Here is a 27,756-nt window from a genome sequence, read left to right on the forward strand (position 1 = left end):
ACGAGATCGACCCCCTGTATATAGCCTCGCTACTGTTATTTTATTGTTGCTCTTTTTATTTTTTAACTTTAGTTTATTTAGTAAATATTTTTCTTAACTGCGTTGTTGGTTAAGGGCTTGTAAGTAAGGATTTCACGGTAAGGTCTACACCTGTTGTATCCGGCGCATGTGTCAAATACAATTTGAACATCCTCTCTCTCTCTCTCAGGAGCCTGGAAGTTCCTTCCTCCATTCATCTGGATGATAATTCCCAGCCTGCCTTACAGAGCAGTGTGACAAAATTAATATTCCCTGACTAAAACTGCAAAACAAACAGTGAACTAACACACACTCAACCATAGAATGGTGTCAACCTAAAGAGAAACGGACTGTTAATCAGTTCATGCTTGTGATGGTGGCTGAGGAAAGACAGAGACGTAAAGGACTTATTCTTCAGTTTACTGGTTCAGTAACAGCCCTAGAGGAGGCCATCTGCCAGCCTGGGAATATTATCTTTCATACAAAACACCCGTTTTACGTATTATAAATCATATATTATCACAATGAGAAGACACCTACCTGTTGTGAGTATCCTCTGAACATGGGGTTAACAGCCTTGATCCCCTGGAACAGACTGGTAGGGACGACATAGGATGGCCTGAAACACCACAGGAAGAAAAGGTTAGGACTGTGTGAAACACCACAGAACAAGAATAGCTTACATTTGCTTTTATTACAAACCCATTGAGACCAGGGTCTCATTTCCAACAGTTCAAGCAATGTGAAAAACTATTTTGCATTTCTATTTATTAAGTATGCCAATTAGTTCCTGCCAAGGCAGCAGCTACTCTTCCTGGGGTTTATTATGGATCCCCATTAGTTCCTGCCAAGGCAGCAGCTACTCTTCCTGGGGTTTATTATGGATCCCCATTAGTTCCTGCCAAGGCAGCAGCTACTCTTCCTGGGGTTTATTATGGATCCCCATTAGTTCCTGCCAAGGCAGCAGCTACTCTTCCTGGGGTTTATTATGGATCTCCATTTAGTTCCTGCCAAGGCAGCAGCTACTCTTCCTGGGGTTTATTATGGATCCCCATTAGTTCCTGCCAAGGCAGCAGCTACTCTTCCTGGGGTTTATTATGGATCCCCATTAGTTCCTGCCAAGGCAGCAGCTACTCTTCCTGGGGTTTATTATGGATCCCCATTAGTTCCTGCCAAGGCAGCAGCTACTCTTCCTGGGGTTTATTATGGATCCCCATTAGTTCCTGCCAAGGCAGCAGCTACTCTTCCTGGGGTTTATTATGGATCCCCATTAGTTCCTGCCAAGGCAGCAGCTACTCTTCCTGGGGTTTATTATGGATCCCCATTAGTTCCTGCCCGTGCAGCAGCTACTCTTCCTGGGGTTTATTATGGATCCCCATTAGTTCCTGTTCCATAAGGTGTATTTTTATCCGGGTTTTTTTTAAATCTAATTTTACTGCTGCATCAGTTACCTGATGTGGAATAGAGTTCCATGTAGTCATGGCTCTATGTAGTACTGTGCTCCTCCCATAGTCTGTTCTGGACTTGGGGACAGTAAAGAGACCTCTGGTGGCATGTCTTGTGGGGTATGGATGGGTGTCTGAGCTGTGTGCCAGTAGTTTAAACAGACCTCTGGTGGCATGTCTTGTGGGGTATGGATGGGTGTCTGAGCTGTGTGCCAGTAGTTTAAACAGACCTCTGGTGGCATGTCTTGTGGGGTATGGATGGGTGTCTGTGCTGTGTGCCAGTAGTTTAAACAGACCTCTGGTGGCATGTCTTGTGGGGTATGGATGGGGTGTCTGAGCTGTGTGCTGGTAGTTTAAACAGACCTCTGGTGGCATGTCTTGTGAGGTATGGATGGGTGTCTGAGCTGTGTGCCAGTAGTTTAAACAGACAGCTCAGTGTATTCAACATGTCAATACTTCTTACAAAAACAAGTAGCGATGAAGTCAATATCTCCTCTACTTTGAGCCAGGAGAGATATACGTGTATATTGTAATTATCCTAAGTCCTTCTTTGTGGCACCTGACCACACGACTGAACAGTAGTCCAGGTGTGACAGAACTAGGGCCTGTAGGACCTGCCTTGTTGATAGTGTTGTTAAGAAGGTAGAAACTAGGGCCTGTAGGACCTGCCTTGTTGATAGTGTTGTTAAGAAGGTAGAAACTAGGGCCTGTAGGACCTGCCTTGTTGATAGTGTTGTTAAGAAGGTAGAAACTAGGGCCTGTAGGACCTGCCTTGTTAATAGTGTTGTTAAGAAGGTAGAAACTAGGGCCTGTAGGACCTGCCTTGTTAATAGTGTTGTTAAGAAGGTAGAAACTAGGGCCTGCCTTGTTGATAGTGCTGTTAAGAAGGTAGAAACTAGGGCCTGTAGGACCTGCCTTGTTGATAGTGTTGTTAAGAAGGTAGAAACTAGGGCCTGTAGGACCTGCCTTGTTGATAGTGTTGTTAAGAAGGTAGAAACTAGGGCCTGTAGGACCTGCCTTGTTGATAGTGTTGTTAAGAAGGTAGAAACTAGGGCCTGTAGGACCTGCCTTGTTGATAGTGTTGTTAAGAAGGTAGAAACTAGGGCCTGTAGGACCTGCCTTGTTGATAGTGTTGTTAAGAAGGCAGAGCAGCGCCTTTATTATGGACAGACCTCTCCACCATCTTAGTTACTGTTGAATCAAGGACGATCACTACAAAATGACAGTTACAACATTTCAAATAAATTATGTTCCATTCAAAAGGGCAACTAATATTTACAAATCAATCAAAACAAGCGCACTTTAATATTTTTTTTTTTTTAAATCAGAGTCCTAAATTCACATTCTGGGACCAAATAATCAAGTTTTAAAAAGACCTGTAGATCATTCCAGGATCGCCCTCATTTCTGAGGCTGCAGACCCTAACATCTTATAAACTGTCAGGATAATACAGCACCCTAGCAAGTAAATACGTGTGTGTGTGTGTGTGGACTAAAGTGAGAGAATGAGATGTGTACCTGTTCTTGTGCCAGAGGTCTGCCACCAGTTTCTGGTAGCTCTTACTCAGAGCAGGCTTCTTGTCTGTCCTCACCAGACCTCCACACTCCACAAAGAACTGGGTTAGAGGAGGACTGGAGAGAGAGAAGAACTGGGTTAGAGGAGGACTGGAGAGAGAGAAGAACTGGGTTAGAGGAGGACTGGAGAGAGAGAAGAACTGGGTTAGAGGAGGACTGGAGAGAGAGAAGAACTGGGTTAGAGGAGGACTGGAGAGAGAGAAGAACTGGGTTAGAGGAGGACTGGAGAGAGAAAGGAGAGAGAGAGAGGTCATACACCTGACTACATGCAGATAGAGGGGAGAGAACGAGTGAGAGACTGAGAAAGAGAGATTGTCCTCGCACCACATTCTGTAATATATTATATTGTATTTAACGGACAACTCTTATGCGTCTTAACCTGTTCATGATCAATGTAACACTGAGAAAGGGATCTAGTAATGAAACACTGAGAAAGGGATCTAGTAATGAAACACTGAGAAAGGGATCTAGTAATGAAACACTGAGAAAGGGATCTAGTAATGTAACACTGAGAAAGGGATCTGCTAATGAAACACTGAAAGGGATCTAGTAATGTAACACTGAGAAAGGGATCTAGTAATGAAACACTGAGAAAGGGATCTAGTAATGAAACACTGAGAAAGGGATCTAGTAATGAAACACTGAGAAAGGGATCTAGTAATGTAACACTGAGAAAGGGATCTAGTAATGTAACACTGAGAAAGGGATCTAGTAATGTAACACTGAGAAAGGGATCTAGTAATGTAACACTGAGAAAGGGATCTAGTAATGTAACACTGAGAAAGGGATCTAGTAATGTAACACTGAGAAAGGGATCTAGTAATGTAACACTGAGAAAGGGATCTAGTAATGAAACACTGAGAAAGGGATCTAGTAATGTAACACTGAGAAAGGGATCTAGTAATGAAACACTGAGAAAGGGATCTAGTAATGTAACACTGAGAAAGGGATCTAGTAATGTAACACTGAGAAAGGGATCTAGTAATGAAACACTGAGAAAGGGATCTAGTAATGTAACACTGAGAAAGGGATCTAGTAATGTAACACTGAGAAAGGGATCTAGTAATGAAACACTGAGAAAGGGATCTAGTAATGAAACACTGAGAAAGGGATCTAGTAATGTAACACTGAGAAAGGGATCTAGTAATGAAACACTGAGAAAGGGATCTAGTAATGAAACACTGAGAAAGGGATCTAGTAATGTAACACTGAGAAAGGGATCTAGTAATGAAACACTGAGAAAGGGATCTAGTAATGTAACACTGAGAAATTACCTTGTTTTTGAAAGAAAAGCACATTTTTTGTCCATTAAAATAACATCAAATTGATCAGAAATACAGTGTAGATATTGTTAATGTTGTAAATGACTATTGTAGCTGGAAACGTCTGATTTTTAATGGAATATCTACATAGGCATACAGAGGCCCATTATCAGCAACCATCACTCCTGTGTTCCAATGGCACGTTGTGTTAGCTAATCCAAGTTTATCATTTTAAAAAGGCTAATTGATCATTAGAAAACCCTTTTGCAATTATCTTAGCACAGCTGAAAACTGTTGTACTGATTAAAGAAGCAATAAAACTGGCCTTCTTTAGACTAGCTGAGTATCTGGAGCTTCAGCATTTGTGGGTTTGATTACAGGCTCAAAATGTCCAGAAACAAATAACTTTCTTCTGAAACTTGTCAGTCTATTCTTGTTCTGAGAAATGAAGGCTATTCCATGTGAGAAATTGCCAAGAAACTTTAGGTCTGGTACAACGCTGTGTACGTCAACAGTGAAGAGGCGACTCCGGGATGCTGGCCTTCTAGGCAGAGTTCCTCTGTCCAGTATCAACAGTGAGGATGCGACTCCGGGATGCTGCCCTTCTAGGCAGAGTTCCTCTGTCCAGTATCAACAGTGAAGAGGCGACTCCGGGATGCTGGCCTTCTAGGCAGAGTTCCTCTGTCCAGTATCTGTGTTCTTTTGTCCATCTTAATATTTTATTTTTATTGGCCAGTCAGATCTGGCTTTTTCTTTACAGCCAAAACACAACATATTTGTTTGGCAGCAAAAACACTAAATATAACAGCCAATAGATTTGATGCCATTACGGCCATCATTGAAAGTAACTAAATAGTTTACAGTAAACAGTTTATTCCGTTATTGCTGGGATTCGTTAAGCAACTGGCTTCTGTTCAAGTTTTGGGGCTTCATCAGGACAGGTGTCGGGTTGCTTCTAGCCCTGATTAGAACCACCTGCTGCTCGTCTGTTGTTACGGTAACCCTGATTAGAAGCACCTGCTGCTCGTCTGTTGTTACGGTAACCCTGATTAGAAGCACCTGCTGCTCGTCTGTTGTTACGGTAACCCTGATTAGAAGCACCTGCTGCTCGTCTGTTGTTACGGTAACCCTGATTAGAAGCACCTGCTGCTCGTCTGTTGTTACGGTAACCCTGTTTAGAAGCACCTGCTGCTCGTCTGTTACGGTAACCCTGATTAGAAGCACCTGCTGCTCGTCTGTTGTTACGGTAACCCTGATTAGAAGCACCTGCTGCTCGTCTGTTGTTACGGTAACCCTGATTAGAAGCACCTGCTGCTCGTCTGTTGTTACGGTAACCCTGATTAGAAGCACCTGCTGCTCGTCTGTTGTTACGGTAACCCTGATTAGAAGCACCTGCTGCTCGTCTGTTGTTACGGTAACCCTGATTAGAAGCACCTGCTGCTCGTCTGTAGTTCTTTATAAATGCTGTTTTGAATTAAAGTAAATTGTACCTACACTCTGAAGGCTGGTAAAGCCCGATACGTCTGTGTACACGATCCCTGATGCAGTAAAACACTGAATAATGAAGTGAGCTTTATGTAACATTCCATGAGTGTGAACCCATTCCACCTCTTTCTTTGTCTCTCCCTCTCCATTTAATGGGCAGGAGGGCCTCTAACCTGGACCTCGAACCAGGTCTCACCAGTTAGAGAGGGCTGGGGTCAGGGTGAAAGGTCAGATATGGGTTTGGTATAGGTTCTCACCAGTTAGAGAGGGCTGGGGTCAGGGTGAAAGGTCAGATATGGGTTTGGTATAGGGTCTCACCAGTTAGAGAGGGCTGGGGTCAGGGTGAAAGGTCAGATATGGGTTTGGTATAGGTTCTCACCAGTTAGAGAGGGCTGGGGTCAGGGTGAAAGGTCAGATATGGGTTTGGTATAGGTTCTCACCAGTTAGAGAGGGCTGGGGTCAGGGTGAAAGGTCAGATATGGGTTTGGTATAGGTTCTCACCAGTTAGAGAGGGCTGGGGTCAGGGTGAAAGGTCAGATATGGGTTTGGTATAGGTTCTCACCAGTTAGAGAGGGCTGGGGTCAGGGTGAAAGGTCAGATATGGGTTTGGTATAGGTTCTCACCAGTTAGAGAGGGCTGGGGTCAGGGTGAAAGGTCAGATATGGGTTTGGTATAGGTTCTCACCAGTTAGAGAGGGCTGGGGTCAGGGTGAAAGGTCAAATATGGGTTTGGTATAGGTTCTCACCAGTTAGAGAGGGCTGGGGTCAGGGTGAAAGGTTAGATATGGGTTTGGTATAGGTTCTCACCAGTTAGAGAGGGCTGGGGTCAGGGTGAAAGGTCAGATATGGGTTTGGTATAGGTTCTCACCAGTTAGAGAGGGCTGGGGTCAGGGTGAAAGGTCAGATGTGGGTTTGGTATAGGGTCTCACCAGTTAGAGAGGGCTGGGGTCAGGGTGAAAGGTCAGATATGGGTTTGGTATAGGTTCTCACCAGTTAGAGAGGGCTGGGGTCAGGGTGAAAGGTCAGATATGGGTTTGGTATAGGTTCTCACCAGTTAGAGAGGGCTGGGGTCAGGGTGAAAGGTCAGATATGGGTTTGGTATAGGTTCTCACCAGTTAGAGAGGGCTGGGGTCAGGGTGAAAGGTCAGATATGGGTTTGGTATAGGTTCTCACCAGTTAGAGAGGGCTGGGGTCAGGGTGAAAGGTTAGATATGGGTTTGGTATAGGTTCTCACCAGTTAGAGAGGGCTGGGGTCAGGGTGAAAGGTCAGATATGGGTTTGGTATAGGTTCTCACCAGTTAGAGAGGGCTGGGGTCAGGGTGAAAGGTCAGATGTGGGTTTGGTATAGGTTCTCACCAGTTAGAGAGGGCCTGCAGGGCTGGGGTCAGGGTGAAAGGTCAGATATGGGTTTGGTATAGGTTCTCACCAGTTAGAGAGGGCTGGGGTCAGGGTGAAAGGTCAGATATGGGTTTGGTATAGGTTCTCACCAGTTAGAGAGGGCTGGGGTCAGGGTGAAAGGTTAGATATGGGTTTGGTATAGGTTCTCACCAGTTAGAGAGGGCTGGGGTCAGGGTGAAAGGTCAGATGTGGGTTTGGTATAGGTTCTCACCAGTTAGAGAGGGCCTGCAGGGCTGGGGTCAGGGTGAAAGGTCAGATATGGGTTTGGTATAGGTTCTCACCAGTTAGAGAGGGCTGGGGTCAGGGTGAAAGGTCAGATGTGGGTTTGGTATAGGTTCTCACCAGTTAGAGAGGGCTGGGGTCAGGGTGAAAGGTTAGATATGGGTTTGGTATAGGTTCTCACCAGTTAGAGAGGGCTGGGGTCAGGGTGAAAGGTCAGATATGGGTTTGGTATAGGTTCTCACCAGTTAGAGAGGGCTGGGGTCAGGGTGAAAGGTCAGATATGGGTTTGGTATAGGTTCTCACCAGTTAGAGAGGGCTGGGGTCAGGGTGAAAGGTCAGATATGGGTTTGGTATAGGTTCTCACCAGTTAGAGAGGGCTGGGGTCAGGGTGAAAGGTCAGATATGGGTTTGGTATAGGTTCTCACCAGTTAGAGAGGGCTGGGGTCAGGGTGAAAGGTCAGATATGGGTTTGGTATAGGGTCTCACCAGTTAGAGAGGGCTGGGGTCAGGGTGAAAGGTCAGATATGGGTTTGGTATAGGTTCTCACCAGTTAGAGAGGGCCTGCAGGGCTGCGTTCATAAAGCAGGTGTTTCCTATGTTCTTCAGTCCCGTCAGACCTGGTGGAGAGAGACACACACATCTATCCTGACACACACACATCTATCCTGACACACACACACACACACACACACACACACACACACACACACACACACCTATCCTGACACACACACCTATCCTGACACACACACACACACACACCTATCCTGACACACACACCTATCCTGACACACACACACACACACACCTATCCTGACACACACACCTATCCTGACACACACACACACACACACCTATCCTGACACACAAACACCTATCCTGACACACAAACACCTATCTATCCTGAATGCCACCCGTCACCTTGACAGCTACTAGCCCCGATTCATTATAGTCAATGTTCAACTAGTAAGAGTTTGATTTGGCAGTAGGTGGAGGAGATCAGCTGAGAGACTTGGGAACGATGGTCCAGAGGCGCTCAGTCAGTTTAACAGTGATCCTGTATTTTAAGCTCTGGTCAGAAATGTGCTTCTATACCTGCATTGCTTGCTGTTTTTTGATTTTTTTTTAGGCTGGGTATCTATACATCAGCTGATGTAAAAAAGGGCTTTATAAATAAATGTGATTGATTGATTGATTGATTGAAATAAAGATGCTGCTGGACAGTTTAATGAAAACGCTTTAAAGCTGCACTATGCAGATATCGCCCCGCCTTTTCCTGGTTGTTAAAATTCTAATAGTTTAAACTAATTTCAGTTTATGTGACAAAAAAAAACAAAAAAAGTATAGTGTAAAGAATCATTGTATCATCTAAACCGTTGAGAAATACATTTTCCAGAATCAAAAATTTTGTATTTTTAGCTGTTTGAAGCTGGTGTAAAAAAAAAAGATACCGATAAGACTCGAAAATGAAACTTAAGAAAGGGAAGCGTAGAAATAGCACACACAGAACAGATCTACCGCTTCTTAGACTTGCTTTCAATGAGAATGACAGATCTATAACACACATTTCTATGTGAATTTGGTCAGGGTCGCCTAAAAATTGACATATTGCAGCTTTAAATGAAAATGTTTAAAAAAAAAAAAAAATTGTAAAAATCCAGGCATGTCACATTGCGTAAACACAGGGCCCCTAACACGCTCCTAACACGCCCCTAACACGCCCCTAACACGCCCCTAACACGCCCCTAACACGCCCCTAACACGCCCCTAACACGCCCCTAACACGCCCCTAACACGCTCTACGGATAATAATACTACCTCTGGGGCGAAGCTCTTCCTCCTCCTCAGTCTCCATGCCCAGGTCTTCACAGCCACCAGTAGGGGGCAGTCTCAGAGAGGTGGAGCGGCCCAGCACCCTGCTACCCTCCTGGGGGACAGAAGACCCAATTAGAACCATAAGCGTCTAAACACAGTGACCTATCAGCAGCGCGAGGAGACGACAGCGGAACCAACTGCTTCGACAGCTTTTTACATAAAGACAGAAAACAACGTTACATAACTGAATGATTGTGGACTTTAAAACATGGTCTCAAAGTGATGTGAAATAATCATTAACCATATGATTGAATCTGTACAGTGTTCATGTTCTACGTTGATTGGTCGGGGGGGGTTGTGGCTTCAGCTATAGACAACGGGTTTTTATAATGAGGGAACTTAATTAGGGATTCAGTCATTAATTAGTCAACCAAGCAATCAAGGTATCAGTCAATCTATCAATCAATTCAGGTATCAATCAGTTATCAAATAAACCTCGGTATCAATCTTTCTAGGTATCAATCTTTCTAGGTATCAATCTTTCTAGGTATCAATCTTTCTAGGTAACAATCTTTCTAGGTAACAATCACTCAATGAATTCAGGGATCAATCAACCAATAAATAAAATTGACCAACCAACCAGCATACCAGCATACCAGCATACCAGCATACCAACCAATCAGCATACCAACCAATCAGCATACCAACCAACCAACCAACCAACCAGCATACCAACCAACCAGCATACCAACCAACCAACCAGCATACCAACCAACCAGCATACCAACCAACCAGCATACCAACCAATCAGCATACCAACCAACCATCATACCAACCAACCAGCATACCAACCAACCAACCAGCATACCAACCAACCAACCAGCATACCAACCAACCAACCAGCATACCAACCAACCAACCAGCATACCAACCAACCAACCAGCATACCAACCAACCAACCAGCATACCAACCAACCAGCATACCAACCAACCAGCATACCAACCAACCAGCATACCAACCAATCAGCATACCAACCAATCAGCATACCAACCAACCAACCAACCAGCATACCAACCAATCAGCATACCAACCAATCAGCATACCAACCAACCAGCATACCAACCAACCAGCATACCAACCAACCAGCATACCAACCAACCAACCAATCAGCATACCAACCAACCAACCAATCAGCATACCAACCAACCAACCAACCAACCAACCAACCAACCAACGTTGGTTTCAGAGCGTAACATTACCTGTGTGTTGTTGGTGAGAGGTGATGTGAGGGTCTTGGTGCTGGGGACAGGGCAGTGATGGCCCAGGTGATGCTCCAGGAACACCTCTTTCCCACAGGCATAACACCACACCCTCAGAGTGGTCAGGTTCACTGTCAGGTTGTGGCCCGTCTCCTGTTATAGAGGGGTTAGAAACATGTTCATGTTTCTAGATGTTTATAAAGGTGTAATAAAATGTATAAAGGTGGTATAAGCAAAAAAACAAATACAGTGTATTATTGTTGTTGACGACAGACAGACAGGACAGAGACAGACAGGACAGACAGGACAGACAGGACAGACAGGACAGACAGGTACATTATTCATGTGTCTGCATTAGTGTTGGTAGAGAGGGGCTAGGATGACAACACCCACCCTTAAGGAGCAGAGAATAGACAGAGAATCTGTCAGGACTGAACGGGATGAGTGACTTAACTGCCTTGTTCAGGGGCAGAACGACAGGTTTTTACCTCGTCAGCTCAGGGATTTGATCTAGCAACCTTTCGGTTACTGGCCCAACGCTCTAACCGCTAGGCTACCTACCACCCCTGGAGGAGGTTTTGGGGTTTTTCCTCACTGGTTACTTGGACCTATCAGGATTGGGAGAAGAAGGCGGTGCTTAAACTTCTTCGCCAGGAGTGCCTAACGTGTGTGACAACACGGATCGGGGAGGGGCTTTGGCTTCTGCGAGGGTTAGAGACTATCCTTCTGCGAGGGTTAGAGACTATCCTTCTGCGAGGGTTAGAGACTATCCTTCTGCGAGGGTTAGAGACTATCCTTCTGCGAGGGTTAGAGACTATCCTTCTGCGAGGGTTAGAGACTATCCTTCTGCGAGGGTTAGAGACTATCCTTCTGCGAGGGTTAGAGACTATCCTTCTGCGAGGGTTAGAGACTATCCTTCTGCGAGGGTTAGAGACTATCCTTCTGCGAGTGTTAGAGACTATCCTTCTGCGAGGGTTAGAGACTATCCTTCTGCGAGGGTTAGAGACTATCCTTCTGCGAGGGTTAGAGACTATCCTTCTGCGAGGGTTAGAGACTATCCTTCTGCGAGGGTTAGAGACTATCCTTCTGCGAGGGTTAGAGACTATCCTTCTGCGAGGGTTAGAGACTATCCTTCTGCGAGGGTTAGAGACTATCCTTCTGCGAGGGTAGAGACTATCCTTCTGCGAGGGTAGAGACTATCCTTCTGCGAGGGTAGAGACTATCCTTCTGCGAGGGTAGAGACTATCCTTCTGTGAGGGTAGAGACTATCCTTCTGTGAGGGTAGAGACTATCCTTCTGTGAGGGTAGAGACTATCCTTTTGTGAGGTTAGAGACTATCCTTCTGCGAGGTTAGAGACTAGACAGGAAATCCTTCTGTGAGGGTAGAGACTATCCTTCTGTGAGGGTAGAGACTAGACAGGAAATCCTTCTGTGAGGATAGAGACTATCCTTCTGTGAGGGTAGAGACTAGACAGAAAATCCTTCTGTGAGGGTAGAGACTAGACCTGAAAATCCTTCTGCGAGGTTAGAGACTAGACAGGAAGTCCTTCTGCGAGGTTAGAGACTAGACAGGAAATCCTCATTTCTAACACGTCTGCTGAGCGTGAAAAACCCAGCAGTGTTGCAGTTCTTGACACAAACCAGTGCAACTGCCACGTACTACCATAACCCCTTCAAAAAGTTCTAAAATATTTTGTCTTGCCCATTCACCCTCTGAATGAAACACATACACAATCGATGTCTCAAGGATTAAAAATCCTAATGTTTATAATGTTTTGTACACTCATGTGATGCAATAGGAACTGGGACTCTCGTCTCCTCCAACATCACCTTTCACCTCTCTAGGAACTGGGACTCTCGTCTCCCTCCAACATCACCTTTCACCTCTCTAGGAACTGGGACTCTCGTCTCCCTCCAACATCACCTTTCACCTCTCTAGGAACTGGGACTCTCGTCCCCCTCCAACATCACCTTTCACCTCTCTAGGAACTGGGACTCTCGTCTCCTCCAACATCACCTTTCACCTCTCTAGGAACTGGGACTCTCGTCTCCCTCCAACATCACCTTTCACCTCTCTAGGAACTGGGACTCTCGTCCCCCTCAACATCACCTTTCACCTCTCTAGGAACTGGGACTCTCGTCTCCTCCAACATCACCTTTCACCTCTCTAGGAACTGGGACTCTCGTCTCCCTCCAACATCACCTTTCACCTCTCTAGGAACTGGGACTCTCGTCTCCCTCCAACATCACCTTTCACCTCTCTAGGAACTGGGACTCTCGTCTCCCTCCAACATCACCTTTCACCTCTCTAGGAACTGGGACTCTCGTCTCCTCCAACATCACCTTTCACCTCTCTAGGAACTGGGACTCTCGTCTCCCTCCAACATCACCTTTCACCTCTCTAGGAACTGGGACTCTCGTCTCCTCCAACATCACCTTTCACCTCTCTAGGAACTGGGACTCTCGTCTCCTCCAACATCACCTTTCACCTCTCTAGGAACTGGGACTCTCGTCTCCTCCAACATCACCTTTCACCTCTCTAGGAACTGGGACTCTCGTCTCCTCCAACATCACCTTTCACCTCTCTAGGAACTGGGACTCTCGTCTCCCTCCAACATCACCTTTCACCTCTCTAGGAACTGGGACTCTCGTCTCCCTCCAACATCACCTTTCACCTCTCTAGGAACTGGGACTCTCGTCTCCTCCAACATCACCTTTCACCTCTCTAGGAACTGGGACTCTCGTCTCCCTCCAACATCACCTTTCACCTCTCTAGGAACTGGGACTCTCGTCTCCCTCCAACATCACCTTTCACCTCTCTAGGAACTGGGACTCTCGTCTCCCTCCAACATCACCTTTCACCTCTCTAGGAACTGGGACTCTCGTCTCCTCCAACATCACCTTTCACCTCTCTAGGAACTGGGACTCTCGTCCCCCTCCAACATCACCTTTCACCTCTCTAGGAACTGGGACTCTCGTCCCCCTCCAACATCACCTTTCACCTCTCTAGGAACTGGGACTCTCGTCCCCCTCAACATCACCTTTCACCTCTCTAGGAACTGGGACTCTCGTCCCCCTCAACATCACCTTTCACCTCTCTAGGAACTGGGACTCTCGTCCCCCTCAACATCACCTTTCACCTCTCTAGGAACTGGGACTCTCGTCCCCCTCAACATCACCTTTCACCTCTCTAGGAACTGGGACTCTCGTCCCCCTCAACATCACCTTTCACCTCTCTAGGAACTGGGACTCTCGTCTCCCTCCAACATCACCTTTCACCTCTCTAGGAACTGGGACTCTCGTCTCCTCCAACATCACCTTTCACCTCTCTAGGAACTGGGACTCTCGTCTCCTCCAACATCACCTTTCACCTCTCTAGGAACTGGGACTCTCGTCTCCTCCAACATCACCTTTCACCTCTCTAGGAACTGGGACTCTCGTCTCCTCCAACATCACCTTTCACCTCTCTAGGAACTGGGACTCTCGTCTCCTCCAACATCACCTTTCACCTCTCTAGGAACTGGGACTCTCGTCTCCTCCAACATCACCTTTCACCTCTCTAGGAACTGGGACTCTCGTCCCCCTCAACATCACCTTTCACCTCTCTAGGAACTGGGACTCTCGTCCCCCTCAACATCACCTTTCACCTCTCTAGGAACTGGGACTCTCGTCCCCTCAACATCACCTTTCACCTCTCTAGGAACTGGGACTCTCGTCCCCTCAACATCACCTTTCACCTCTCTAGGAACTGGGACTCTCGTCTCCCTCCAACATCACCTTTCACCTCTCTAGGAACTGGGACTCTCGTCTCCTCCAACATCACCTTTCACCTCTCTAGGAACTGGGACTCTCGTCTCCCTCCAACATCACCTTTCACCTCTCTAGGAACTGGGACTCTCGTCTCCCTCCAACATCACCTTTCACCTCTCTAGGAACTGGGACTCTCGTCTCCCTCCAACATCACCTTTCACCTCTCTAGGAACTGGGACTCTCGTCTCCTCCAACATCACCTTTCACCTCTCTAGGAACTGGGACTCTCGTCTCCTCCAACATCACCTTTCACCTCTCTAGGAACTGGGACTCTCGTCTCCTCCAACATCACCTTTCACCTCTCTAGGAACTGGGACTCTCGTCTCCCTCCAACATCACCTTTCACCTCTCTAGGAACTGGGACTCTCGTCTCCCTCCAACATCACCTTCGTTTCTTCCCTAATCACACTCTCCAACACTTCCCACTTTCGCCCCTTCACACTTCATTCTTTCTTCCCCCCCTCCCTCCATCACACATCTTTTCTCATTATCTCCTGAACCATCCTGAACATTGATCTGGTCCTGTAGGTGTCTCCTGAACATTGATCTGGTCCTGTAGGTGTCTCCTGAACATTGATCTGGTCCTGTAGGTATATGTGGGAGGTGTAGAGGTCAAAGGTCACTCACCTGTGAGTGGATGGTGCTGTGGTCAGTGTGCGATTCTCCACAGCCCACATACACACAGCCATTCTACAAACACAGAAAACAATGGATTTATACAACAGTCAACAGTCAATTTGCATGAGGCCAAATGGTAACCACATAACTTTCTAAATAAAAAGTCCCAATGAGTTACAAAACATTACAAATAAAAAAAGTCTTAAATTAGTGACACAACTTTCCCCAAAGACAGACTTTTTCACTCACCTCCAGACACGCCCAAAGATTTGGTCCTCCAACTTTGCAGTCTTGGCACTGGCCCTTAAAAACACACACACACACAAGCAATTAGCTCCAGTGACCAGGCCAGACCTGTGAGACAACATAATAATCTCAGACAGACAGCAGCTAAACAGTATCATGATAGAGCAAGGCCTTCTCCAATGACAACATCCTCATTTCTTGTAAAACATCCAGGCCTTGGCCATTTAATTATTGTTTCTATTACAGCTAATGCTATTAAATAACGATAGACTTTAACAAGGCTAGCTAAGCTATTAGATAATGATGAAGATAGCTATGTTAGCCTAGTTAACGTCTATTAGATAATGATAATTAGGTTAGCTAAACTAATTAACGTCTATTAGATAATGATAAAGATAGCTAGCCTAGTTAACGTCTATCAGATAATGATAGCTAGCCTAGTTAACGTCTATCAGATAATGATAGCTAGCCTAGTTAACGTCTATCAGATAATGATAGCTTAGCTAGCCTAGTTAACGTCTATCAGATAATGATAGCTAGCCTAGTTAACGTCTATCAGATAATGATAGCTAGCCTAGTTAACGTCTATCAGATAATGATAGCTAGCCTAGTTAACGTCTATTAGATAATGATAGCTTAGCTAGCCTAGTTAACATCTATTAGATAATGAAAGATAGCTAGCCTAGTTAACATCTATTAGATAATGATAAAGATAGCTAGCCTAGTTAACATCTATTAGATAATGATAAAGATAGCTAGCCTAGTTAACATCTATTAGATAATGATAATTAGCTAGCCTAGTTAACGTCTATTAGATCATGATAGCTTAGCTAGCCTAGCTAACATCTATTAGATAATGAAAGATAGCTAGCCTAGTTAACATCTATTAGATAATGATAAAGATAGCTAGCCTAGTTAACATCTATTAGATAATGATAAAGATAGCTAGCCTAGTTAACGTCTATCAGATAATGATAGCTAGCCTAGTTAACGTCTATCAGATAATGATAGCTAGCCTAGTTAACGTCTATCAGATAATGATAGCTTAGCTAGCCTAGTTAACGTCTATCAGATAATGATAGCTAGCCTAGTTAACGTCTATCAGATAATGATAGCTAGCCTAGTTAACGTCTATCAGATAATGATAGCTAGCCTAGTTAACGTCTATTAGATAATGATAGCTTAGCTAGCCTAGTTAACATCTATTAGATAATGAAAGATAGCTAGCCTAGTTAACATCTATTAGATAATGATAAAGATAGCTAGCCTAGTTAACATCTATTAGATAATGATAAAGATAGCTAGCCTAGTTAACATCTATTAGATAATGATAATTAGCTAGCCTAGTTAACGTCTATTAGATAATGATAGCTTAGCTAGCCTAGTTAACATCTATTAGATAATGAAAGATAGCTAGCCTAGTTAACATCTATTAGATAATGAAAGATAGCTAGCCTAGTTAACATCTATTAGATAATGATAAAGATAGCTAGCCTAGTTAACATCTATTAGATAATGATAATTAGCTAGCCTAGTTAACGTCTATTAGATCATGATAATTAGCTAGCCTAGTTAACGTCTATTAGATCATGATAATTAGCTAGCCTAGTTAACGTCTATTAGATAATGAAAGATAGCTAGCCTAGTTAACATCTATTAGATAATGAAAGATAGCTAGCCTAGTTAACATCTATTAGATAATGATAAAGATAGCTAGCCTAGTTAACATCTATTAGATAATGATAAAGATAGCTAGCCTAGTTAACATCTATTAGATAATGATAAAGATAGCTAGCCTAGTTAACATCTATTAGATAATGATAATTAGCTAGCCTAGTTAACGTCTATTAGATCATGATAATTAGCTAGCCTAGTTAACATCTATTAGATAATGATAATTAGCTAGCCTAGTTAACGTCTATTAGATCATGATAATTAGCTAGCCTAGTTAACATCTATTAGATAACTGCTATTAGTGTGATAGTAGCAGAGTGAACAAAGTGGATATTACATTACATGGAAATGTAGTATAAAGTCAGAACAGGACTACGGAGGGGGACTCACATGTGACTTGTGGATGAGTTCTTCCTTGGTGATCTCGCCTACACACTGTAGATGGGGACAGTCAGTGCTAGAACACACAGGCATCACTCACCTGAACCTGTACCTCACCTGTCTGAGGGGGGAGAAAGAGGAGGGAGGGGGAGAAAGAGAGAGAAAGAGGGGGAGAAAGAGAGAGAAGGGGAGGGAGAGAAAGAGAGAAAGAGGGAGGGAGAGAAAGAGAGAGAGAGGGAGGGAGAGAAAGAGAGAGGGAGAGAAAGAGGGGGAGAGAAAGAGAGAGGGAGAGAAAGAGAGAGGGAGAGAAAGAGAGGGAGAGAAAGAGAGAGGGAGAGAAAGAGAGAGGAGAAAGGGGGAGAGAAAGGGAGAGAAAGAGAGAGAGGGGGAGAGAAAGAGAGAGGAGAAAGGGGGAGAGAAAGAGAGGGGGAGAGAAAGAGAGGGGGAGAGAAAGAGAGAGGGGGAGAGAAAGAGAGAGGGGGAGAGAAAGAGAGAGGGGGAGAGAAAGAGAGAGAAAGAGAGAGGGAGAGAAAGAGAGAGGGAGAGAAAGAGAGGGAGAGAAAGAGAGAGGGAGAGAAAGAGAGAGGAGAAAGGGGGAGAGAAAGGGAGAGAAAGAGAGAGGAGAAAGCGGGAGAGAAAGAGGGGGAGAGAAAGAGAGGGGGAGAGAAAGAGAGGGGGAGAAAGAGAGGGGGAGAAAGAGAGGGGGAGAAAGAGAGAAAGAGGGGGAGAAAAAGAGAGGGGGAGAAAAAGAGAGAGGGGGAGAGAAAGAGAGAGGGGGAGAGAAAGAGAGAGGGGGAGAGAAAGAGAGAGGGGGAGAGAAAGAGAGGGGGGGAGAGAAAGAGAGGGGGGAGAGAAAGAGAGGGGGGAGAGAAAGAGAGGGGGAGAGAAAGAGAGAGGGGGAGAGAAAGAGAGAGGGGGAGAGAAAGAGAGAGGGGGAGAGAAAGAGAGAGGGGGGAGAGAAAGAGAGGGGGGAGAGAAAGAGAGAGGGGGAGAGAAAGAGAGAGGGGGAGAGAAAGAGAGAGGGGGAGAGAAAGAGAGAGGGGGGGAGAGAAAGAGAGAGGGGGGGAGAGAAAGAGAGAGGGGGAAAGAGAGGGGGAGAGAAAGAGAGGGGGAGAGAAAGAGAGAGGGGGAGAGAAAGAGAGAGGGGTAAAAACACAGTCATGGGCATTCAAGCAACAGTGATGTTAGTAAGATCAACAAGGAAAAAGGAGTGCAGATGTGGACAACAATAGAAAAATCCACTATTGTTAATGTGATACAAGCTGGTTTAGGAGGACAACAGGAAACCCAAGGACAGGTGTAATACTGTTAATGAACCAAGCAAACACCAAGCCGTCTGTCTGCCTGCCAGTCAAACACCAAGCCGTCTGTCTGCCTGCCAGTCAAACACCAAGCCGTCTGTCTGCCTGCCTGTCTGCCTGCCAGTCAAACACCAAGCCGTCTGTCTGCCTGCCTGCCTGCCTGCCAGTCAAACACCAAGCAGTCTGTCCGTCCGCCTGCCTGCCTGCCTGCCAGTCAAACACCAAGCCGTCTGTCCGTCCGCCTGCCTGCCTGCCTGCCAGTCAAACACCAAGCCGTCTGTCTGTCTGCCTGCCTGCCAGTCAAACACCAAGCCGTCTGTCTGCCTGCCTGCCTGCCAGTCAAACACCAAGCCGTCTGTCTGCCTGCCTGCCTGCCAGTCAAACACCAAGCCGTCTGTCTGCCTGCCTGCCAGCCAGTCAAACACCAAGCCGTCTGTCTGCCTGCCTGCCAGCCAGTCAAACACCAAGCCGTCTGTCTGCCTGCCTGCCAGCCAGTCAAACACCAAGCCGTCTGTCTGTCTGTCTGTCTGCCTGCCTGCCAGTCAAACACCAAGCCGTCTGCCTGCCTGCCAGTCAAACACCAAGCCGTCTGTCTGTCTGTCTGCCTGCCAGTCAAACACCAAGCCGTCTGTCTGTCTGTCTGTCTGCCTGCCTGCCAGTCAAACACCAAGCCGTCTGTCTGTCTGTCTGCCTGCCTGCCAGTCAAACACCAAGCCGTCTGTCTGTCTGTCTGCCTGCCTGCCAGTCAAACACCAAGCCGTCTGTCTGTCTGTCTGCCTGCCTGCCAGTCAAACACCAAGCCGTCTGTCTGTCTGTCTGCCTGCCTGCCAGTCAAACACCAAGCCGTCTGTCTGTCTGTCTGCCTGCCTGCCAGTCAAACACCAAGCCGTCTGTCTGTCTGTCTGCCTGCCTGCCAGTCAAACACCAAGCCGTCTGTCTGTCTGTCTGCCTGCCTGCCAGTCAAACACCAAGCCGTCTGTCTGTCTGTCTGCCTGCCTGCCAGTCAAACACCAAGCCGTCTGTCTGTCTGTCTGCCTGCCTGCCAGTCAAACACCAAGCCGTCTGTCTGTCTGTCTGCCTGCCTGCCAGTCAAACACCAAGCCGTCTGTCTGTCTGTCTGCCTGCCTGCCAGTCAAACACCAAGCCGTCTGTCTGTCTGTCTGCCTGCCTGCCAGTCAAACACCAAGCCGTCTGTCTGTCTGTCTGCCTGCCTGCCAGTCAAACACCAAGCCGTCTGTCTGTCTGTCTGCCTGCCTGCCAGTCAAACACCAAGCCGTCTGTCTGTCTGTCTGCCTGCCTGCCAGTCAAACACCAAGCCGTCTGTCTGTCTGTCTGCCTGCCTGCCTGCCAGTCAAACACCAAGCCGTCTGTCTGTCTGTCTGCCTGCCTGCCTGCCAGTCAAACACCAAGCCGTCTGTCTGTCTGTCTGTCTGCCTGCCTGCCAGTCAAACACCAAGCCGTCTGTCTGTCTGTCTGCCTGCCTGCCTGCCAGTCAAACACCAAGCCGTCTGTCTGCCTGCTTGTCACCGTTGGAAGCGGAGGCTCCAGACAGCATAACTGGTTTTTCCAGGTCTGCTCTGTGTTCGTCGTACCGCATAGTAATCAACCCAAAACAAACTTCCTCTTCTCATCTCTCAGAGAGAGATATTATCCGTGGGCCGATGATCTCCCGGTAGTACTAATGGGGCTAGAGGCCTGACAACCTTAATCTCTGACTAGTTGTGAGGACTAAAGATACAGTCCAAAATACACATATCAGCATGAGCAAATTAGTTTTCATCAATCATGGGGGGGAAAAAAAAGGGCTGAAAACATTTTGGCTCAATAGTTAAAAAGAAGATTGAGGCCAAGATATAGGAAGAAGCAATACTCCACTGAATCGAGGTCAACCAATCCCTACAGTATAACATATCCTTAGACAGACCAGCAAGACACTCCTCCTAGAACTGCTAGACCCCCTCCCGGAGGACCTGCACCAAGAGGAGCCGCACCAAGAGGACCCGCACCAAGAGGGTCAGGCCACATCCCTACCAACCTAGACCCCCTCCCGGAGGACCTGCACCAAGAGGAGCCGCACCAAGAGGACCCGCACCAAGAGGACCCGCACCAAGAGGACCCGCACCAAGAGGGTCAGGCCATCCCTACCAATCCCGAGGACCCGCACCAAGAGGAGCCGCACCAAGAGGAGCCGCACCAAGAGGAGCCGCACCAAGAGGACCCGCACCAAGAGGGTCAGGCCACATCCCTACCAACCTAGACCCCCTCCCGGAGGAGCCGCACCAAGAGGAGCCGCACCAAGAGGAGCCGCACCAAGAGGTCAGCCACATCCAACTAGCCCCCCGGAGGACCTGCACCAAGAGGACCCGCACCAAGAGGACCTGCACCAAGAGGACCTGCACCAAGAGGACCCGCACCAAGAGGAGCCGCACCAAGAGGAGCCGCACCAAGAGGAGCCGCACCAAGAGGACCCGCACCAAGAGGAGCCGCACCAAGAGGAGCTGCACCAAGAGGGTCAGGCCACATCCCTACCAACCTAGACCCCCTCCCGGAGGAGCCGCACCAAGAGGAGCCGCACCAAGAGGAGCCGCACCAAGAGGGTCAGGCCACATCCCTACCAACCTAGACCCCCTCCCGGAGGACCCGCACCAAGAGGACCTGCACCAAGAGGACCTGCACCAAGAGGACCTGCACCAAGAGGACCCGCACCAAGAGGACCCGCACCAAGAGGACCCGCACCAAGAGGACCCGCACCAAGAGGACCCGCACCAAGAGGACCCGCACCAAGAGGACCCGCACCAAGAGGGTCAGGCCACATCCCTACCAACCTAGACCCCCTCCCGGAGGACCCGCACCAAGAGGACCCGCACCAAGAGGACCCGCACCAAGAGGGTCAGGCCACATCCCTACCAACCTAGACCCCCTCCCGGAGGACCCGCACCAAGAGGACCCGCAACAGGAGGACCCGCACCAAGAGGACCTGCACCAAGAGGACCTGCACCAAGAGGGTCAGGCCACATCCCTACCAACCTAGACCCCCTCACATAAACACTGGCCACACCCTTTATAGGTGATCTGCCTTTGGCCTAAATAGAAGGAACCCATTAAATGGAAATACAGACATTGTTATTCTACAAGAAACATGGTATAGAGGAGATGGACCCACTGGTTGCCCTCAAGGTTACAGTTACAGTTGAAGTCGGAAGTTTACATACACTTAGGTTGGAGTCATTAAAACTTGTTTTTCAAAAACTCCACAAATTTCTTGTTATCAAACTATAGTTTTGGCAAGTCGGTTAAGACATCTACTTTGTGCATGACACAAGTCATTTTTTAAACAATTGTTTACAGACAGATTATTTCACTTATAATTCACTGCATCACAATTCCAGTGGGTCAGAAGTTTACATACACTAAGTTGACTGTGCCTTTAAACAGCTTGGAAAATTCCAGAAAATGATGTCATGGCTTTAGAAGCTTCTGATAGGCTAATTGACATCATTTGAGTCAATTGGAGGTGTACCTGTGGATGTATTTCAAGGCCTACCTTCAAACACAGTGCCTCTTAGCTTGACATCATGGGAAAATCTAAAGAAATCAGCCAAGACCTCAGAAAAAAAATTGTAGACCTATACAAGTCTGGTTCATCCTTGGGAGCAATTTCCAAATGCCTAAAGGTACCACGTTCATCTGTACAAACAATAGTACGCAAGTATAAACACCATGGGACCACGCAGCCGTCATACCGCTCAGGAAGGAGGTGCGTTCTGTCTCCTAGAGATGAACGTACTTTGATGCAAAAAGTGCAAATAAATCCCAGAACAACAGCAAAGGACCTTGTGAAGATGCTGGAGGAAACAGGTACAAAAGTATGTATCCACAGTAAAACGAGTCCTATATCGACATAACCTGAAAGGCCGCTCAGCAAGGAAGAAGCCACTGCTCCAAAACCGGCATAAAAAAGCCAGACTACGGTTTTCAACTGCACATGGGGACAGAGATCGTACTTTTTGGAGAAATGTCCTCTGGTCTGATGAAACAAAAATAGAACTGTTTGGCCATAATGACCATCGTTTTGTTTGAAGGAAAAAGGGGGAGGCTTGCAAGCCGAAGAACACCATCCCAACCGTGAAGCACGGGGATGGCAGCATCATGTTGTGGGGGTGCTTTGCTGCAGGAGGGACTGGTGCACTTCCCAAAATAGATGGCATCATGAGGACGGAAAATGATGTGGATATATTGAAGCAACATCTCAAGACATCAGTCAGGAAGTTAAAGCTTTGTCGCAAATGGGTCTTCCAAATGGACAATGACCCCAAGCATACTTCCGAAGTTGTGGCAAAATGGCTTAAGGACAACAAAGTCAAGCTATTGGAGTGGCCATCACAAAGCGCTGACCTCAATCCCATAGAAAATTTGAGAGCAGAACTGAAAAAGCGTGTGTGAGCAAGGAGGCCTACAAACCTGACTCAGTTACACAAGCTCTGTCAGGAGGAATGGGCCAAAATTCACCCAACTTATTGTGGGAAGCTTTTGTATAAGGCTACCCGAAACGTTTGACCCAAGTTACACAATTTAAAGGCAATGCTACCAAATACTAATTGAGTGTATGTAAACTTCTGACCCACTGGGAATGTAATGAAATAAATTAAAGCTGAAATAAATCACTCTATTATTCTGGCATTTCACATTCTTAAAATAATGTGGTGATCCTAACTGACCTAAGACAGGGAATTTTTACTAGGATTAAAATGTCAGGAATTGTGAAGAACTGAATTTTAAATGTATTTGGCTAAGGTGTATGTAAACTTCAGACTTCAACTGTAGCTGGTAGTCCCATACACCAAACGATCAGGTGTGAAACAGGGAAATTTGGTATAGAGCAGACAAACACCCTCCTCACTGATAATTCAACAGGTGAAGAAGCTGAACGTGGAGGTCATGGTCTGCGGTCTAAAACGATGTTGGGAGGCAGCTTATGGTAGAGAAATTAACATTAAATGATCTGGAAACAGCTCTCATGGGACCAGCGCTTTACATGCCTTTATTTTTATTTTTTTCAATGCAATTAAAACAGGAGCATATCACAACATGGTAGAAATTAAAAAGGAACTGACCACAACAGAGAAAAATGTCCTCCTGTGTGCTAGTTTTGTCTCGTCACTGCAACTCCCGTACGGACTCGGGAGAGGCGAAGGTCGAGAGCCGTGCGTCCTCCGAAACACAACCCAACCAAGCCGCACTGCTTCTTGACACAATTCCCACTTAACCCGGAAGCCAGCCGCACCAATGTGTCGGAGGAAACACCGTACACCTGGCGAACGTGTCAGCGTGCACTGCGCCCGGCCCGCCACAGGAGTCGCTAGAGAGCGCGATGGGACAAGGACATCCCTGCCAGCCAAACCCGGACAACACTAGGCCAATTGTGTACCGCCCCATGGGTCTCCCGGTCTCGGCCGGCTGCGACAGAGCCTGGACTCGAACCCAGAATCTCTAGTGGCACAGCTAGCCTTAAACCACTGCGCCAATAGAGAGGCCTGGTCAGTCTGTGTCGGTAACCCTGTCTAACGTAGCTTTTTTTAATGTATCGTGTAGTGATGCTGCATAAGTGTTGATCTCCACTTTCTGGAGGATCGAGTTTTGAAATCAGTGGAATTAGAGTATGATAGCTAAAGAGACGGAGAAAACACTTGTCTTCGGATTACATCTTCAAACTAAGGGCAACCATGGCATGGCATCCGTGACAGGAAGACGCGTCCATCATGCATGATGATGTATACAGGTAAGATAGCTAGCTACATTTTCAGATATTACACATTTCTAATTTTGACAGAAAGTGTTTTCATTTCAAGCTAAAGTGTACTGTTAGCTAGCTACCTGACGTTAGCTGGCTGGCTCCCTAGCGAACGTTACGTGTATGATGTTATTATTCATATCCAAGAGATATTTTATTGGCTAGTTAGAGCCTAATGTTAGCTAGCCAACATTGAACTTGGTTGGTTAGCTCCCAGCAGATTCATGCAGGGTAGTAATGACATGATTTGGCACAATGTTCATTGTTGTTTAACTAGCTAATGCTAGCTGGCTCTCTAGCTAATGTTAGGTGACGTGTATGATCATACATGTTGTTTACCTAGCTAGGTTCATCGTTTAGCTAGCTAGGTAGCTAGCTACATGTCTTAACAAAAGGCAAGTTACCATTTCGGGTGTGTTCGTAAATTCAGTCTGAGTATGCAAAAGCGCAGAATAACTGAGCGGGTTAGGAGCAGCCTTGATGCAGGGAGGATAACCAATAGCATACGCCAGCAGAGCCCTGACAGAGACTGAAAAAGGGTATTGATAATGGAATTTATATGTTTAAGGTAATGACTAAAGAATTCCACCCTGAAACATAATTATTAGATGATGTAACATGTATAATTAGACTAACGGAATTATTAGACTAAGTTAAAATTTTATTATAGTGATAAACTTAAGTCCAATAAGGTTTTGGTAGAGACAAGTAAGGGAGAGAAATGTGTGTGTGACTAAGAAAACACAGAGGACAATTAAACTATACATGACCTGGTTGGAACTTCGAAAAACGTACGACAGGAAAGAGACACTGTCAAGGTCCCTCTAATCTCGGGAGGGAGAGAACGGTATGGAACCGCCAGCTTGGTAGTGATATGCGAAGAATGTGATACAGCCCACCTACTGTGTGTGTGTGTGTGTGTGTGTGTGTGAAAGTAGGTGGAAGTTATAAAATGACATGTCTTTGTATTTTTTTACTTTAGAACGTTCTCTGAATAAAACCTTACAGACCATTTTGCAGAAGCTGAGTCTTTGCCTAATTATTATTAAACCCAGGGTCTTACAAACCTCTGGGATTGGTCAAAGCTTAAATAAATTGTTTAGTTATCATCATCATCATCATCGGGATTGAAAATTCTCGTGACAGGATATGCACAGATAGAGAAGGAGCTGCTTGCAGTGGTGTTCGGCATGGAGAGGTTCCACCAATTCACATAAGGACGAACTGTGGAAGTGCAGTCAGATCACAAGACCTCTAGAGAGCATCATGACAAAGCCTCTCCTCAGCGCACCAAAAAGACTCACTTTTGTGAGATACTGTATATTAATGTAACGGACAGTCATAACAATATTGATGCTACAGAGGAAACAGAAACCAAACGTTAACGACAGTAGTTGGATGTGATGGTTGACAACATACACATTGGAAAGTTTACTTAACTATTATCTTTGTCTGTCGTGGACTACAAACAACACAAACCATATTGAAACAACATCCGTTTTGGGCTTCTTGATGTCTACAAAATGATTAGTAATTTGGTTCCCCAAGACAACCCCTGTTTGTCTTCAGTCATGTCCCCTAGTATTTCATAATGAGCATTGATGGAAAAAACAAGGCCAGATCAGGTAACTATCCTTCATCAACAGGCGCTGAGGAACAGAGTTTTATAAACCTACTGTACTGTCTCCGGGTGATGGTTGATCTAATGAATGGGTTAACTACCAACAAAACCGTTACTAACAATGTGGATGTAATGTATTTTAGTTAATAAAGGTAGATACTATTCAATCATCAACAAAAAAAAGGCACACAGGGAGGACATCACATCCAGTTCAGTCGGTGCGACACTCACTGACAAGAGGCTAACTAACGCTAGCTAGCTAACGCTAACGAGATGGCACCTAGCTAGTCAAGAGGCTAACTAACGTTAGCTAGCTAACGCTAACGAGATGGCACCTAGCTAGTCAAGAGGCTAACTAACGTTAGCTAGCTAACGCTAACGAGATGGCACCTAGCTAGTCAAGAGGCTAACTAACGTTAGCTAGCTAACGCTAACGAGATGGCACCTAGCTAGTCAAGAGGCTAACTAACGTTAGCTAGCTAACGCTAACGAGATGGCACCTAGCTAGTCAAGAGGCTAACTAACGTTAGCTAGCTAACGCTAACGAGATGGCACCTAGCTAGTCAAGAGGCTAACTAACGTTAGCTAACTAACGGGATGGCACCTAGCTAGCCAAGAGGCCAACTAACGTTAACTAGCTAACGGGTAAAGGCAGATGGCACCTAGCTAGCCAAGAGGCTAGCTAACGCTAACGGGTAAAGGCAGATGGCACCTAGTTAGCCAAGAGGCTAACTAACGTTAGCTAGCTAACGATAACGGGTAAAGGCAGATGGCACCTAGCTAGCTAGCCAAGAGGCTAACCGGTTGATATGAAATATGTTCTCGATCCAATTCAATCCCGATGTGAATTAAGAAAAGTTTCTCAGATCAAATCGTGTTAACCAATAATAGTTTTCTTGATGGTAACAGAATAGATTTGACAGATGGATTGAGCTGTCATGCTAACATTAGCTAGCTAGTCACTGTAATAAAACGTTAAAAAACAAACGGCTACTTCTTCTCATCTCTGCAGTATACAACAAACCGAACAATAAAATAACCTCTTGGCTCTTACCTTGCACTTTATTTACAGTTCAGAAAGAACTGATCCTGTTATCTTTGAAAGCTAAACACGGTAGTTATTAAATATGTATATCTGTGACATTATTTCAAACGGTAAACCTTCGTAATGTCACAGTTGAATGAGGAACGCAAAACTTCCAGGTTTTGTGGATCCGCCTTGTGACCGGAACGGGGTGTCGCTGCGCCACCTGGCGGCCAACACTGGAATAACATATATCTGATTCTGTACCATCCCAGCCCAAGCGTCCCCCTACTGAACAATAAACACATTTACTTACATTTCAAATGAACATCTGCAAGTTTTTTTTTTATCTGTCACAATCGTGTTTCGATTTTGTATTTTTTTTTTATGCTAAAAAAAATTATAATAATAATAAAAAGGTGGATTTTATTTTCACCTTGTATTTCAAAATCAGATTCCCAAGCGCTCCACCTGGTTTTTATTTTTGAAAGCAACCCCTTTGCAACACTGGAGCAGCATGTCCTTAGTGATTGAAGATTTCCTGGTATAGACTCCAGCAGCAGACATCTATCAGGACCATCTCTATATCGCTACCTACTGAAGACCTCATCTCTCAGGCCCCTAACCAACAGTAACTCAAACCGTTCAATTTATAGAGACACCAAACCAACTTTCACATGTTCAGGACAGTGTTGTAGTCGACTCACTAAACCTTGAGTCCGAGTCGAGTCACGAATCCCTATGGTTAACTCCGAGTCGAGTCACGAATCCCTATGGTTAACTCCGAGTCGAGTCACGAATCCCTATGGTTA

General features: G+C 46.0%; 1 pseudogene across 1 annotated transcript in view; it reads right to left on the reverse strand.

Annotated features, from left to right (window-relative positions):
* The window catches only part of LOC106596347 (ubiquitin carboxyl-terminal hydrolase 33-like), a 58,068-nt pseudogene extending 30,917 nt beyond the window's left edge, over positions 1-27,151 (reverse strand). Inside the window, exons 1-9 of the transcript XR_006769036.1 lie at positions 26,975-27,151; positions 17,217-17,328; positions 15,156-15,209; positions 14,916-14,978; positions 10,479-10,631; positions 9,222-9,330; positions 7,951-8,020; positions 2,981-3,094; positions 559-637 (exon numbers count right to left, since the gene is read on the reverse strand). The product of XR_006769036.1 is annotated as a ubiquitin carboxyl-terminal hydrolase 33-like (transcript). The remainder of the gene's footprint in view (positions 1-558; positions 638-2,980; positions 3,095-7,950; positions 8,021-9,221; positions 9,331-10,478; positions 10,632-14,915; positions 14,979-15,155; positions 15,210-17,216; positions 17,329-26,974) is intronic.
* Positions 27,152-27,756: the final 605 nt, after the last annotated feature.

Source organism: Salmo salar, chromosome ssa03, assembly GCF_905237065.1.
Source record: "Salmo salar chromosome ssa03, Ssal_v3.1, whole genome shotgun sequence".
NCBI classification, from domain to species: Eukaryota; Metazoa; Chordata; class Actinopteri; order Salmoniformes; family Salmonidae; genus Salmo; species Salmo salar.